Raw genomic sequence first — 18,052 nt, 5'->3', positions numbered from 1 at the left:
CTGCATCTTTTCCGACTTGCGGTAATTCGGTAACATTTGAGGCACTTTCTGCTTATACCGGGGGTCTAGTAGCGTGGCCACCCAGTACAGGTCATTCTCCTTCAGCCTTTTTATACGAGGGTCCCTCAACAGGCACGACAGCATGAAAGACCCCATTTGCACAAGGTTGGATGCCGAGCTACTCATGTCCCGTTCCTCGTCCTCACTGATCTCACTGAAGGTCTGTTCTTCCCCCCAGCCACGTACAACACCATGGGTACCAGATAGGTGACAACGAGCACCCTTGGATGCCTGCTGTGGTTGGTCTTCCTCCTCCTCAAAGCCACATTCCTCCTCTGACTCCTCTTCCTCAGACTCCTCTTCCAGCGTTGCCGCAGGTCCAGCAAGAGATGCTGATAAAGCTGTTTCTGGTGGTGATGGTGACCACAACTCTTCCTCTTCCTCTTCACACTCATCTACGGCCTGATCCAGCACTCTTCGCAGGGCACGCTCCAGGAAGAAAACAAATGGGATGATGTCGCTGATGGTGCCTTCGGTGCGACTGACTAGGTTTGTGACCTCCTCAAAAGGACGCATGAGCCTACAGGCATTGCGCATGAGCGTCCAGTAACAGGGCAAAAAAATACCCAGCTCCGCAGAGGCTGTCCTAGCACCCCGGTCATACAAATACTCGTTGACGGCTTTCTCTTGTTGGAGCAGGCGGTCAAACATTAGGAGTGTTCAATTCCAAAGTGTCGGGCTGTCGCAAATCAAGCACCTCACTGGCATGTTGTTTCGCCGCTGGATATCTGAAAAGTGCGCCATGGCCGTGTAGGAATGCCTGAAATGGCCACACACCTTCCTGGCCTGCTTGAGGACGTCCTCTAAGCCTGGGTACTTATGCCGCTGTACAGAACACTGGTGAGACCTCACTTGGAGTATTGTGCGCAGTACTGGAGGCCATATCTCCAGAAGGATATAGATACTCTAGAGAGAGTTCAGAGAAGAGCTACTAAACTAGTACATGGATTGCAGGATAAAACTTACCAGGAAAGGTTAAAGGACCTTAACATGTATAGCTTGGAAGAAAGAAGAGACAGAGGGGATATGATAGAAACTTTTAAATACATAAAGGGAATCAACTCGGTAAAGGAGGAGAGCATATTTAAAAGAAGAAAAACTACCACAAGAGGACACAGTTTTAAATTAGAGGGGCAAAGGTTTAAAAGTAATATAAGGAAGTATTACTTTACTGAGAGAGTAGTGGATGCATGGAATAGCCTTCCTGCAGAAGTGGTAGCTGCAAATACAGTGAAGGGGTTTAAGCATGCATGGGATAGGCATAAGGCTATCCTTCATATAAGATAGGGCCAGGGGCTATCCATAGTATTCAGATATATTGGGCAGACTAGATGGGCCAAATGGTTCTTATCTGCCGACACATTCTATGTTTCTATGTTTCTATGTTACTTATGCACAAAGCGTTGTACGATCAGATTCAACACATGTGCCATGCACGGCACATGTATCAACTTGTCCAAATTCAATGCCGCCAACAAATTGCTTCCGTTGTCACACACCACTTTGCCGATCTCCAGTTGGTGCGGAGTCAGGCACTGATCCACCTGTGCGTTCAGGGCGGACAGGAGTGCTGGTCCGGTGTGACTCTCTGCTTTCATGCAAGCCAACCACAAGACGGCGTGACAATGTCGTATCCGGGATGTGGAATAGCCCCTGGGGAGCTGGGGGGTGCAGTTTATGTGGAGCAAGATGCAGCAGCAGAAGAGGACTCAGCCGAGGAGGCTAGCAAAGAGGATGGAGTAGGAGGAGTAGAGGAGGTGGCAGCAGGCCTGCCTGCAAGTCGTGGCGGTGTCACCAACTCCTCTGCAGAGCCACGCATTCCATGCTTGGCAGCCGTCAGCAGGTTTACCCAATGTGCAGTGTATGTGATATACCTGCCCTGACAGTGCTTTGCAGACCAGGTATCAGTGGTCAGATGGACCCTTGCCCCAACACTGTGTGCCAGACATGCCATGACTTCCTTTTCCACAATAGAGTACAGGTTTGGGATTGCCTTTTTTGAAAAAATAATTCGTCCGGGTACCTTCCACTGTGGTGTCCCAATAGCTACAAATTTTTTGAAGGCCTCAGACTCCACCAGCTTGTATGGTAAAAGCTGGCGGGCTAAGAATTCCGACAAGCCAGCTGTCAGACGCCGGGCAAGCGTTGACTCTGTGACAATGGCTTCTTACGTTCAAACATTTCCTTGACAGACACCTGACTGTGGGGAGATGAGCAGGAACTGCTGAAGGCGAGAAGCGGAATGGCGGATGGTTGAGAGGGGGCAAGGAGGACAGCAGTGGTTGACGTGGCTGAAGATGCTGGACCAGGAGGAGGATGGCGGCTTTGAGTTTGTGTGCTGCTTGTACTCATGTGTTGATCCCATAGGCGTTTGTGATTTGAGATCATGTGCCTTCGCAAAGCAGTTGTACCTAGGTGGGTGTTGGACTTCCCACGACTCCGTTTCTTTTGGCACAGGTTGCAAATGGCATTGCTGTTATCATAGGCAGACACACAAAAAAAATGCCACACTGCTGAGCTTTGCAATGACTGCATTCTGGTGGTGGCAACAGCATGCGTTGATTGGCGTGCTGTATGGCTGACCCCGGGTGCCGATACAAGCTGTCTGACTGTGCCACTAGCTCCTTGCGACGACCTCCCCCTGCTTCCAACTCGTCTCCCCATCTGAACTTTCCCCCTGTTCTTCTTTTCTTCGAGCGGGCACCCACGTGACATCCACGGACACATCGTCATCATCAACCGCTTCACTTGTATCTGACAACTCAGCAAAGGAAGCAGCAGCGGGTACAACATCATCATCATCACACCTTACGTCCATGTGTGTAATGCTGCATTACTGAGACATATCCCTGTTATCTACATCCTCTAGCAATAATGGTTGTGCATCACTCATTTCTTCCAACTGATGTGTAAATAACTCCTCTGACAGATCAAGTGAAGCAGCTGTGGTGCTAGTGTTGGTGGTGGCGGCAGGCAGGCGAGTGGTAACTTGAGAGGTGCCCGAAGCTGAGCTGGAGGAGGATGGTGCGTCAAGGTTCCGAGCGGAAGCTGTAGAAGATTGGGTGTCCTGTGTTAGCCAGTCAACTATGTCCTCAGAACTTTTCGAGTTCAGGGTACGTGGCCTCTGAACACTGGGCATTATTCTAGAGCCAAAGGGAATCACAGCACCACGACCACTACGGCCCCTGCGCGGTGGCCTGCCTCTGCCTGTCATTTTTTTTAGATTAATTGTACTATTCGTGCAAGCTACTGTGACACCAGATATGAGTGGCGGCACTGTGCACTGGAAGTTGTTGGCACAGTACACACTGTAGGCCTGAAACAAGCGCTTACAGGCAACTAACTTCAATTATTTTACAGTCAAAAAAGTGTTTGCTTGTTTTTTAAATGTAATCTACTGTGACACCAGATATGAGTGGCACTGGTGGCACTGTGCACTGGCAGTAGTTGGCACAGTACAGTCATGGCCAAAAGTTTTGAGAATGACAAAAATATTAGTTTTCACAAAGTTTGCTGCTAAACTGCTTTTAGATCTTTATTTCAGTTGTTTCTGTGATGTAGTGAAATATAATTACACGCACTTCATACGTTTCAAAGGCTTTTATCGACAATTACATGACATTTATGCAAAGAGTCAGTATTTGCAGTGTTGGCCCTTCTTTTTCAGGACCTCTGCAATTCGACTGGGCATGCTCTCAATCAACTTCTGGGCCAATTGCTGACTGATAGCAACCCATTCTTTCATAATCACTTCTTGGAGTTTGTCAGAATTAGTGGGTTTTTGTTTGTCCACCCGCCTCTTGAGGATTGACCACAAGTTCTCAATGGGATTAAGATCTGGGGAGTTTCCAGGCCATGGACCCAAAATGTAAACGTTTTGGTCCCTGAGCCACTTAGTTATCACTTTTGCCTTATGGCACGGTGCTCCATCGTGCTGAAAAATGCATTGTTCTTCACCAAACTATTGTTGGATTGTTGGAAGAAGTTGCTGTTGGAGGGTGTTTTGGTACCATTCTTTATTTATGTCTGTGTTTTTGGGTAAAATTGTGAGTGAGCCCACTCCCTTGGATGAGAAGCAACCCCACACATGAATGGTCTCAGGATGCTTTACTGTTGGCATGACACAGGACTGATGGTAGCGCTCACCTTTTCTTCTCCAGACAAGCCTTTTTCCAGATGCCCTAAACAATCGGAAAGAGGCTTCATCGGAGAATATGACTGCCCCAGTCCTCAGCAGTCCATTCAACATACTTTCTGCAGAAGATCAATCTGTCCCTGATGTTTTTTTTGGAGAGAAGTGGCTTCTTTGCTGCCCTTCCTGACACCAGGCCATCTTCCAAAAGTCTTCGCCTCACTGTGCGTGCAGATGCGCTAACACCGGCCTGCTGCCATTCCTGAGCAAACTCTGCACTGGTGGCACTCTGATCCCGCAGCTGAATCCTCTTTAGGAGACAATCCTGGCGCTTGCTGGACTTTCTTGGACACCCTGAAGCCTTCTTAACAAGAATTGAACCTCTTTCCTTGAAGTTCTTGATGATCCTATAAATTGATGATTGAGGTGCAATCTTAGTAGCCACAATATCCTTGCCTGTGAAGCCATTTCTATGCAACGCAATGATGGCTGCACGCGTTTCTTTGCAGGTCACCATGGTTAACAATGGAAGAACAATGATTTCAAGCATCACCCTCCTTTTAACATGTCAAGTCTGCCATTTTAACCCAATCAGCCTGACATAATGATCTCCAGCCTTGTGCTCGTCAACATTCTCACCTGAGTTAAAAAGACGATTACTGAAATGATCTCAGCAGGTCCTTTAATGACAGCAATGAAATGCAGTGGAAAGTTTTTTTTGGGATTAAGTTAATTTTCATGGCAAAGAAGGACTATGCAATTCATCTGATCACTCTTCATAACATTCTGGAGTATATGCAAATTGCTATTATAAAAACTTAAGCAGCAACTTTTCCAATTTCCAATATTTATGTAATTCTCAAAACTTTTGGCCACGACTGTACACACTGTAGGCCTAACACACACCCTTGCAGGCAACTAACTGCAATTATATTACAGTCAAAAAAGTATTATTATTTTTTTTATGTAATCTACTGTGACACCAGATATGAGTTGTGGCACTGTGCACTGGCAGTAGTTGGCACAGTACATACTGTAGGCCTAACACCCAGCTTGCAGGCAACTAATTGCAATTATATTACAGTCAAAAATATATATATTTTTCTTAATGTAATCTACTGTGACACCAGATATGAATGGCACTGGTGGCACTGTGCACTGGCAGTAGTTGGCACAGTACACACTGTAGGCCTAACACACATGCTTGCAGGCAACTAACTGCAATTATATTACAGTCAAAAAAGTTTTTGTTTTTTTTATGTAATCTACTGTGACACCAGATAGATAAGATAAGATGCCTTTGTATTACATTGTATTGTACAGTGACAATAAAGGCATCTTATCTTATCTTATCTATCTGGTGTCACAGTAGATTACATAAAAATAAAAATAAACTTTTTTGACTGTAATATAATTGCAGTTAGTTGCCTGCAACCGTGTGTGTTAGGCCTACAGTGTGTACTGTGCCAACTACTGCCAGTGCACAGTGCCACCACTCATATGTGGTGTCACAGTAGATTACATTTAAAATGTAATCTACTGTGACACCAGATATGAGTGGTACTGGTGGCACTGTGCACTGGCAGTAGTTGGCACAGTCCTGACACACACGCTTGCAGGCAACTAACTGCAATTGTATTACAGTCAAAAAAGTTTTGTTTTTTTTTAAATGCAAGCTAATGTGAAACCAGATATGAGTGGTGGCACTGGGCAAGTGGGCACAGTATACGCTGTGTGCCTGACACATACGCTGGCAGGCAACTGCAATTAGATTACAGAGGAAAAAAAAAAAAAAAAAACAGACTGATGTACTAGCCCTAAAAAGGGCTTTTTGGGGTGCTGTCAGGACGCTGTCCTTACAGCAGATCAGATGAGTCTTTCAGGACTGGAGTGGACCTGTTCGCCGGCGAATAGTTCGGGACATCTCTACCTGTGTCCCCCACTGTGTGCTGCCTGGCTCAGGCGGCGCAAAGATAATGACCTCATCTCGCCGCCTGATCAGAAGAGCAGGGAAGGGAGACGCCTCTCCCTCCCCTGCCCTGCCATAGCACAGGCATCTGTATCGCTGTCCTAAGCACAGCGATACAGATGAACAAGGAGAAGAGCGCTTCCACAATGGAAGCGCTCATCTCCTACTGCCCACCGCCTTGAGGAATAAAAAAAATATAAATAAATGATTTGTTAAAGACCGCCCAGCGGCCATTTTTAACATCCTTTAGGGCGGCCTGGGGAGCAATTGACTTCCTTCCCCCCCGTCCCAGCCCGCCCCTGAGTGCACTTACCATTGAAGTGCATCTCTGGGCTTAGCAGTCGTTTATGGGCAAGAACAGGGACAGATATATTTAATATTTTCTGTCCATGTTTGCATTACATTGTCCGTATTCTGACCTTCCATTGTTTCAACAGCTTTTTTCGTACTATGATTATCAGGATCCTGTTTGGACCAAATATTTTTATCTTATCTATGTAGAATAAAGGTTAAGTTTTAGAGGATGACCCTATCAGCACCTTCAATCTAATATACCCTTTTATGGATAGATTTAAACTTGGCCTGATACAGCAGAAAACAATTATTTAGGGAATTGCTAAGTTGGGAATTGTATTCAACCCAGAACAAAAACTGTGCTTCGGCAGACAGCAGACAGTATTACAATTGGCTAGCCACAGCTGAAACACCAGATTTAGGGTACTGCTATTTTGGCAATTGTATTTTACCCCTCAATAAAATAGCAAGCACAGCCAAGCCCCTGATGTAGGATATAGCAAAAAAAAAAAAAAACACACTATTGATGGTTAAAAATGGACTTGGTGGCAGCTTGTGCTGGCGCACCACAAGACACAAAATGGCTGCCGATCACCCCAGAAAAAAGTGACTGAAAAACGCTCTGGGCAGCCTTAAAACAGTGAGCAATTGAATAGCAGAGGTTGTATGATACACAGCTGTAGATCGATCACTTCAGTAAGTAAATCACTGCCTAATCTCGCCCTAACAGCAGCAGCTGCATCCTATCCCTACACTGATCAGAGCAGAGTGACGTGCGGCGCTACGTGACTCCAGCTTAAATAGAGGCTGGGTCACATGCTGCACTGGCCAATCACAGCCATGCCAATAGTAGTCATGGCTGTGATGGCCTCTTGGGGCAAGTAGTATGACGCTTGTTGATTGGCTGCTTTGCAGCCTTTCAAAAAGCGCCAAGAAAGTGCCGAACACCGAACCCGAACCCGGACTTTTACGAAAATGTTCGGGTCCGTGTCACGGACACCCCAAAATTCGGTACGAACCCGAACTATACAGTTCGGGTTCGCTCATCCCTAATCAGGACCCATGCTTAGGTTTTAACACTTTCCTAAATAGCTTTCCTCAGCATATGTTAGGAACCAGTGAGACACATATACACCCTCAATTACTTCACCATGTGAGACACCACAATGTCATGACATAAATTTTGGCCTAGTAGTTCAAGTTTACACTCAGAGATTTAAAAAGCTACCCTTTGTATTGTAAGATACAGGTAACATAGTAACATAGTTTATAAGGCTGAAAAAAGATATCTGTCCATCTGGTTTAGGCCTCATGCACACGACCGTTGTGTGCATCCGTGTCCGTTGTTCCATTTTCCGTGATTTTCTGCGGACCCATTGACTTTCAATGGGTCCGTTGAAAACTCGGAAAATGCACTGTTTTACTTCCGTGTCCATGATCCGTGTTTCCTGTCCATCAAAAAAATATGACCTGTCCTATTTTTTTGACGGACAACGGTTTACGGACCCATTCAAGTCAATGGGTCCATGAAAAAACACGGATGCACACAAGATTGTCATCCGCGTCCGTCATCCATGTCCGTAGGCTACTTTCACACAGACAGATCCGCTGATCCGTCTGCATAAAAGCTTTTTAGATCTGAGTTTTCACTTCGTGAAAAATCAGATCCGACAGTATATTCTAACACAGAGGCATTCCCATAGTGATGGGGACGCTTCAAGTTAGAATATACTACAAACTGTAGTGGTAGGTTGTGGTGGCTCACTAGCAAGTAGTTAAGGTATGGTGCTGCAAGCTCATATAGTGGGAATCACCCCACCCTCTTTTAAAGGCAAATGTAGTAATAGAGTAATGAGCGAGCACTCATACACTTGGCAACCAGATTGACATATGCAGAAAATATTTATTAAATCCCCATAAAATGCAAGTAATAAAATTTATAAGAACAATGTAGCAATAATATACAACATTACAGTCACATATATTGTGGTAGATATGATCGACACTATATTCATATGACTCAATAGTGTCGATAAATTCAATAATATATATCACACCAAAAAACTTCAAGTATATGCTGTTATTTGGGAAGAGGGGGTATTATCTTCTAGCGCTCTATCCCAATTTAGGAAACTGAATGTCACTGAAAATGTTGTAGGTGTATTTACTGGGAGCGCAATATGTTCATAAAGTGTCCACAGGAATCCTGATAATATGAAAAGTCTCTTATAGCATATCCTTTTAAGCTCGATATGAGCTTTGGATTGAAGAAAACTTTAAATCGATGTTTGGCTTACCGTCTAGCGTCTGCTGTCTCCCTATTGCTTCAATGGAGCTTTAAATATTTGCCGGCTTAATCAGTCGCTCCATACAGCAAGCTGGTTTGAATTTCGCGGGAGTTCCAAAGATCGCAGGAGTTGCCACTCTGTTCCGCAATTTCCTTTGGTGCAGCTTTCGACGATAAGAATAGTTAATCCTTTACTGTAGAGATTTTCTTCTGTATGGCCATACAGTATTATCGGAGGCTTTTCAATGCAGGTACATCACTTGTTTCACCATACGCGTTACGGGTAGATTCACTCTCCCTTCCTCAGTGGTCAAGTGTCTGCCTGCTCTGCCTCCATTTTTATCCATTCCTTTAATTGCTTCCCAAATCTTGGACAGCTGTTGTTCATGCTACTCCCAGTCTGCCAGGGAATCCTCCCACATAATCAGGGGATAATTCTATACAGCCTTGATTTTTTTCAATTTTTTCTTTTTTCTTTTCTTTTCCCCTCTTGCAGTTTCCATGCGTTTTTTATGCGTTTTTTTGGGGACACATGCGTTTTTTGGCCCAGATGTCCCAATTGGTGTGATATATCATTGTGTGAAATATAAACTTGATATCTGATTGCTAACACTTATAAAATGACTTTTTATAATAAAATATTATTAAACAAATTTTCAAGATTAAAATATCAATATAAGAATATAAAACAATAAATAATAGATGTGAGGAATCTTGAAAGTTTCATAGGAATCCTAGAGTTTGGTACAATTATTCGGATTTGATAGAGAAAGAAGGGTGGGTATCTCGGAGCCAAGGACACGTCGCAGCGCCGATAAACGGCCTAGCATGCGACGTGCCGTCGACCACGAGACACCCAACCTACATAAATCCAAAAATTTCCCACTCTGAATTAAGGCCTTTCGGTTGTAGAGATCCAAATTCATAAATGCGTCTGGATTCTATCCTAGACATTTGTCTGATAAAATCACCGCCTCTCCAGTGTTTCTCCACCTTCTCCAGTGCCGTAAACATCAGGCTCGATGGATCCTGATTATGCATCTCTTTATAATGTTTAGATAGGGAATGTTTATCATACCCCTTCCTGATGTTGGCAATATGCTCGGCCACTCTTTTTTTGAATGGCCTCTTGGTACGTCCTATATATTGTCTGTTACAGGGGCACTGGAGAAGGTAGATAACTCCACTGGAATCACATGTAAGACAATCTTCTATCTCCCAATTAAAATTGTTCTGAGTCGAGGGGACATTAGTCATCAGGCGGGGTTTTTTATTCATTCTACAACCCATACACCGTCCACATTTATAAAAACCCTTCAAACTCAGCCAAGTTCCTGAAAAACTCAACCTATTCTGTTTCCACGGTTTTACGGTAGGGGCCACCTTAATACCTAGATTGGGTGCCCTAGTAAAGGTAATCGTCGGAACAGTCGGGAGTAAGTATCCCACAATTTTGTCATTCAACACATGGTGCCAATGGGTTTTAATAATTTTCTGAATCTTCCTATAATTCTCATTAAATGGAAGAACAACTCTCATGGCTTCTTTATTTTGTGTTTTATCTTCCTCATTATCCATCTCATTTTTATCTTTATTGTCCTCCTTATTAAAGAACTCTCTTCTATCTAATTTCCTAATTTGGTTGAGTGACTCCTCCACTAAGTTTTCAGGATATTCCTTCTCAATAAATTGTCCTTTCATCTCAATGGCTTCCATCTCAAAAGTATGTCCCTCTGTGCAGTTCCGCATAATCCTACGGAACTTACCAGAGGGAACATTTGTCAGCCATTTTGGCAGGTGACAGCTACAAAAATCAATATAACTATTTCTAGCTGTGGATTTACAAAATGTCTCACATATATATTTATTACCAGATTGTGTGATTAATAAATCCAAGAATTCGGTGCTCTCCTGTATGTTTGAGGTAAAGACCAGATTTAAATTATTAATATTAATTGTTTCTAGGAATTTTTCCAATTCTTCTTTACTCTTTTTCCAGATGAAGATCACATCATCTATATAACGGCGCCACAGGGCCAGATCCGTCCCCAGCCTTGGCTTAATGAGGTTGTACTCCCACTCAGCCAAGAACAAATTAGCATAGCTGGGGGCGAATCTGGTCCCCATGGCGGTACCCCGCTTCTGCAGGAAGAATTCCCCCTCAAAAAAGAAGTAGTTGTGGCTCAGGATATACTCTATTCCTTTTGTTATAAATTCTTTTTTTATTGCTCCATACGAGCCATCTCTTAATTGCATTTTTACAGCATCAATTCCTTGCTGATGTTCAATCACAGTATAAAGTGACTGAACATCAAGTGTACCCATAATCCATCCAGACTGGACATCTAGGTTTTCCAGAATCTGTATGATTTGGGTAGTGTCTTTAATATAGGAATTGGTTTTCTTGACTATTGGCTGTAACTGTACGTCTATATATTTGGACAGGTTGGATGTGATAGATCCAATCCCTGAGACGATAGGGCGTCCTGGGGGATCATTCGGATTTTTATGCACCTTGGGCAGGCAGTAGTAGCATGGTAGCCTCCTCTGTGTGCCCAAAATGAAATCCAGTTCCTGCTGTGATATTGTACCACTATCCAATCCGTCCATACTGTATCTCCTGACCTCCAACTCAAATCTCTCAAGGGGGTCTCCCCCCAATTTTTGATAGGTCTCCCCATCTGAGAATTGTTGGAGACATTCCCTATTATAATTAATTGTGTCCATCACCACTACCGCACCTCCCTTGTCCGCGGGGCGTATAGTGATGGAGTGGTTTTTTCTGTAGTTGTTTCAATGCCTCAAACTCTCCTCTGGTAAGATTGTTTGTGGCTCTTGGTCTAGCCTTTAGTTTACAGATATCTTCCTCTACACACTTCTGAAAGGCTCCTATTTCTTTACTGATTTCACTCCTTGGAAACATATTTGATTTATTTTTTAGGAGGTTTTTGTTAGGGTTTTTTGTCTTTTTTACGGTTTTTTTAACTATCACTTTCTCATTCCTCACAATTGGATTTTTGATAAAATATTTTTTGAGGCAGATATTCCTTATTAGTTTTTGTACTCCTATATATGTAGAGAATTTATCCATCTTATTGGTGGGGGCAAACTTCAGACCTTTCTCTAACAGATTATTTTGGGTTTTAGTCAGAGTGGTTGAACTTAAATGAATTATTGCGCTGAGATCCCTTGCTAGTGATGTCTTTTGTGATATGTGTCTCTTCCTCTTACTTTGTCTTGTCTTTCTGACCCTCCTCTGTGTCTTGAGTGTTGGTATCTTACTTGTTCTGTGTGATTCATCTTTTGGGGTGCATGGTGATCCTGTCTCTGTGATATGTGATGTTGTCCCTTCCCTGTGTTCTGGTATTGATAAGTGCTCTTGGGTCTTAAATTGTAGTGATGTGTCGGTGATTCTAAACTGTGATTGGGAGGTGTCCTTTCTCTGTGTCGTAATCGTGCTCTGTGATGTGCTGGGGTATGATCTAAAAAATGCCGATCAGACAGCTCCTTATATCTGTTGGTCACAGAGATTGAGTAGCTGTCTGATAAGCCCTGTCGATCCCTATCCCCTTCCCTTTTCTTCCCTTTTGGGATCTCATTCTGTGATAAGGGAATTTGTTCCCCAAATCTTTCACCCTGGTGATTTCTCTGTGTATTCTGGTGTTTTTTAGTTTTTTTATTAATGATCTCACTCTCAATTTTATCTAATCCACTACAGAGTCTTTGTTGCCACATTTCAAATTCACTATTTCTAGAGAATTTTTCAAGGTGGTCTTTTAATTTTCCAATTTTTTGATTCAGCACTTCCAATAGTGCTGTTCTCCTTTTTATTATGAGTTGCATGAGTGAAATGGAACAGGAGAATAGTAATCTATTCCATTCCACCTCCAGCTCCTCATCCAGGAGATCTTGTGCTGGGGTTTTGTTCAAGATTAACCCCTTAGGAATTTTACCATGCTCTATATACTGCTGTAGGGACCTTATCTCCCAATACTGTCTGAGTTGTTTCTGTAGTAGTCCCTCTAATTCTCTAAAGACATCTGCCATAGCTTTATCACTACTAAAAACATCATCCTGCATATAATCAAATTTAAAATTTTCTGCTTTCGCTTTTTTACTTTCAATGTGGTGCCAAATGTCCATAATCTACTGTAAAGGAGCTCACACACAGGGGTGAATAGTGCGTACAAAAAATAGTGGTAGGTTGTGGTGGCTCACTAGCAAGTAGTTAAGGTATGGTGCTGCAAGCTCATATAGAGGGAATCACCCCACCCTCTTTTAAAGGCAAATGTAGTAATAGAGTAATGAGCGAGCACTCATACACTTGGCAACCAGATTGACATATGCAGAAAATATTTATTAAATCCCCATAAAATACAAGTAATAAAATTTATAAGAACAATGTAGCAATAATATACAACATTACAGTCACATATATTGTGGTAGATATGATCGACACTATATTCATATGACTCAATAGTGTCGATAAATTCAATAATATATATCACACCAAAAAACTTCAAGTATATGCTGTTATTTGTGAAAGAGGGGGTATTATCTTCTAGCGCTCTATCCCAATTTAGGAAACTGAATGTCATTAAAAATGTTGTAGGTGTATTCACTGGGAGCGCAATATGTTGATAAAGTGTCCACAGGAATCCTGATAATATGAAAAGTCTCTTATAGCATATCCTTTTAAGCTCGATATGAGCTTTGGATTGAAGAAAACTTTAAATCGATGTTTGGCTTACCGTCTAGCGTCTGCTGTCTCCCTATTGCTTCAATGGAGCTTTAAATATTTGCCGGCTTATTCAGTCGCTCCATACAGCAAGCTGGATTGAATTTCGCGGGAGTTCCAAAGATCGCAGGAGTTGCCACTCTGTTCCGCAATTTCCTTTGGTGCAGCTTTCGACGATAAGAATAGTTAATCCTTTACTGTAGAGATTTTCTTCTGTATGGCCATACAGTATTATCGGAGGCTTTTCAATGCAGGTACATCACTTGTTTCACCATACACGTTACGGGTAGATTCACTCTCCCTTCCTCAGTGGTCAAGTGTCTGCCTGCTCTGCCTCCATTTTTATCCATTCCTTTAATTGCTTCCCAAATCTTGGACACCTGTTGTTCATGCTACTCCCAGTCTGCCAGGGAATCCTCCCACATAATCAGGGGATAATTCTAAACAGCCTTGATTTTTTAAATTTTTCTTTTTTTTTTTCTTTTCGCCTTGTCTTGTGGGTGTCTCGTGGACGACGGCACGTCGCATGCTAGGCCGTTTATCGGCGCTGCGACGTGTCCTTGGCTCCGAGATACCCACCCTTCTTTCTCTATCAAATCCGAATAATTGTACCAAACTCTAGGATTCCTATGAAACTTTCAAGATTCCTCACATCTATTATTTATTGTTTTATATTCTTATATTGATATTTTAATCTTGAAAATTTGTTTAATAATATTTTATTATAAAAAGTCATTTTATAAGTGTTAGCAATCAGATATCAAGTTTATATTTCACACAATGATATATCACACCAATTGGGACATCTGGGCCAAAAAACGCATGTGTCCCCAAAAAAACGCATAAAAAACGCATGGAAACTGCAAGAGGGGAAAAGAAAAAAAAAAAGAAAAAATTTAAAAAAATCAAGGCTGTATAGAATTATCCCCTGATTATGTGGGAGGATTCCCTGGCAGACTGGAAGTAGCATGAACAACAGGTGTCCAAGATTTGGGAAGCAATTAAAGGAATGGATAAAAATGGAGGCAGAGCAGGCAGACACTTGACCACTGAGGAAGGGAGAGTGAATCTACCCGTAACGCGTATGGTGAAACAAGTGATGTACCTGCATTGAAAAGCCTCCGATAATACTGTATGGCCATACAGAAGAAAATCTCTACAGTAAAGGATTAACTATTCTTATCGTCGAAAGCTGCACCAAAGGAAATTGCGGAACAGAGTGGCAACTCCTGCGATCTTTGGAACTCCCGCGAAATTCAAACCAGCTTGCTGTATGGAGCGAATGAATAAGCCGGCAAATATTTAAAGCTCCATTGAAGCAATAGGGAGACAGCAGACGCTAGACGGTAAGCCAAACATCGATTTAAAGTTTTCTTCAATCCAAAGCTCATATCGAGCTTAAAAGGATATGCTATAAGAGACTTTTCATATTATCAGGATTCCTGTGGACACTTTATGAACATATTGCGCTCCCAGTGAATACACCTACAACATTTTCAGTGACATTCAGTTTCCTAAATTGGGATAGAGCGCTAGAAGATAATACCCCCTCTTCCCAAATAACAGCATATACTTGAAGTTTTTTGCTGTGATATATATTATTGAATTTATCGACACTATTGAGTCATATGAATATAGTGTCGATCATATCTACCACAATATATGTGACTGTAATGTTGTATATTATTGCTACATTGTTCTTATAATGTTATTATAATGTTATTACTTGCATTTTATGGGGATTTAATAAATATTTTCTGCATATGTCAATCTGGTTGCCAAGTGTATGAGTGCTCGCTCATTACTCTATTAATACTACAAACTGTGTACATGACTGCCCCCTGCTGCCTGGCAGCAGCCGATCTCTTACAGGGGCTGTGATCCGCACAATTAACCCCTCAGGTGCCGCATCTGAGGGGTTAATTGTGCATATCATAGCCCCTGTAAGAGATCAGGTGCTGCCAGGCAGGAGGGGGCAGACCCCCTCCCTCCCCAGTTTTAAATTCATTGGTGGCCAGTGCGGCCCCCCCTCCCTCCCCTGTATTTAACTCATTGGTGGCCAGTGCGGCCCCCCTCCCTCCCCTGTATTTAACTCATTGGTGGCCAGTGCGGCTCCCCTCCCTCCCTCCCCAGTATTATATTCATTGGTGGCCAGTGCGGCCTTCCCTCTCCCCCCCTAATTAAAATCACCTTCCGCCATCATTGGTGGCCAGTGCGGCCTCCCCTCTCACCCCCCCTAATTAAAATCACCTTCCCCCATCATTGGTGGCCAGTGCGGCCTCCCCTCTCCCCCCCCTAATTAAAATCACCCCCCCCATCATTGGTGGCCAGTGCGGCCTCCCCTCTCCCCCCCCCTAATTAAAATCACCTTCCCCCATCATTGGTGGCAGCGGAGAGTTCCGATCGGAGTCCCAGTTTAATCGCTGGGGCTCCGATCGGTTACCATGGCAGCCAAGATGCTACTGCAGTCCTGGCTGCCATGGTTACTTAGCAATAGAAGCATTATACTTACCTGCGATGTCTGTGACCAGCCGGGCGCTCCTCCTACTGGTAAGTGACAGGTCTGTGCTATAAGCCATGCGCCGCACAGACCTGTCACTTACCAGTAGGAGGAGCGCCCGGCCGGTCACAGACATCGCAGGTAAGTATAATGCTTCTATTGCTAAGTAACCATGGCAGCCAGGACTGCAGTAGCGTCTTGGCTGCCATGGTAACCGATCGGAGCCCCAGCGATTAAACTGGGACTCCGATCGGAACTCTCCGCTGCCACCAATGATGGGGGAAGGTGATTTTAATTAGGGGGGGAGGGAGAGGGGAGGCCGCACTGGCCAGCAATGATGGGGGGGGTGATTTTAATTAGGGGGGGGAGAGGGGAGGCCGCACTGGCCACCAATGATGGGGGAAGGTGATTTTAATTTGGGGGAGAGGGGAGGCCGCACTGGCTACCAATGATGGGGGAAGGTGATTTTAATTAGGGGGGGAGAGGGGAGGCCGCACTGGCCAACAATGAATATAATACTGGGGAGGGAGGGCGGCCGCACTGTCCACCAATGAGTTAAATACAGGGGAGGGAGGGGGGACCGCACTGGCCACCAATGAGTTAAATACAGGGGAGGGAGGGGGGCCGCACTGGCCACCAATGAGTTAAATACAGGGGAGGGAGGGGGGCTGCACTGGCCACCAATGAGTTAAATACAGGGGAGGGAGGGAGGAAGGGGGGGCCGCACTGGCCACCAATGAGTTAAATACAGGGGAGGGAGGGGGGGCCGCACTGGCCACCAATGAGTTAAATACAGGGGAGGGAGGGGGGGGCCGCACTGGCCACCAATGAATTTAAAACTGGGGAGGGAGGGGGTCTGCCCCCTCCTGCCTGGCAGCACCTGATCTCTTACAGGGGGCTATGATACGCACAATTAACCCCTCAGGTGCGGCACCTGAGGGGTTAATTGTGCGGATCACAGCCCCCTGTAAGAGATCGGGTGCTGCCAGGCAGCAGGGGGCAGTTATTACACAGTTCTCAGTATATTTTAACTTGAAGCGTCCCCATCACTATGGGAACGCCTCTGTGTTAGAATATACTGTCGGATCTGAGTTTCACGATCTAACTCAAATCCGATGGTATATTCTAGCATAGAGCCGTTCCCATTGTGATGGGGACGCTTCAAGTTAAAATATACCATCGGATTGGAGAAAACTCTGATCCGATGGTATAATAGGGACTCCTGACTTTACATTGAAAGTCAATGGGGGACGGATCCGTTTGCAATTGCACCATATTGTGTCAACATCAAACGGATCCGTCCCCATTGACTTGCATTGTAAGTCAGGACGGATCCGTTTGGCTCCGCACGGCCAGGCGGACACCAAAATGACTTTTTCCTTCATGTCCGTGGATCCTCCAAAAATCAAGGAAGACCCACGGAAGAAAAAACGGTCACGGATCAAGGAACAACGGAAATCCGTTTTGCGGACCGCCAAAAAAAACGGTCGTGTGCATGAGGCCTAAGCCTATTATCCTACAAGTTGATCCAGAGGAAGGCAAAAAAAAGCACTGTAAGGTAGAAGTCAATTTTCCCCAGTTTAGGGGAGAAAAATTCCTTCTCGACTCCAATCAGGCAATCATAATAACTCCCTGGATCAACGACCCATCTTTAGTAGCTATAGCCTGTAATATTAATACACTCCAGAAATATATCCAGACCCCTCTTGAACTCTTTTAGTGAACTCACCATCACAGATCCTCAGGCAGAGAGTTCCATAGTCTCACTGCTTTTACTGTAAAGAATCCTCTTCTATGTTTGTGTACAAACCTTCTTTCCTCCAGACGCAGAAGATGGGAAAGATCTCTATACTGATAACTGGGTAAAAAAAATTGTCTCAATTATAGATCTCATACATCCCCTTTCTGGGGACTATATATTAAAATAATTTTTCTCCTACTACAGTAAGATGGATGCCAAAGGGGTGTTCTAAATTTTTTTAAAAATTGCCAGAGTGTCACAGAAACACTCCACAGAATAATTTCCTCCACAATAGTTAGACGGATGAAGTTGGGTGTAATTTTTTTAAAAT

The sequence above is a fragment of the Bufo bufo genome, chromosome 1 (genome assembly GCF_905171765.1).
Source record: "Bufo bufo chromosome 1, aBufBuf1.1, whole genome shotgun sequence".
Classification (NCBI taxonomy): Eukaryota; Metazoa; Chordata; class Amphibia; order Anura; family Bufonidae; genus Bufo; species Bufo bufo.
This window is presented reverse-complemented; position numbering follows the sequence as displayed.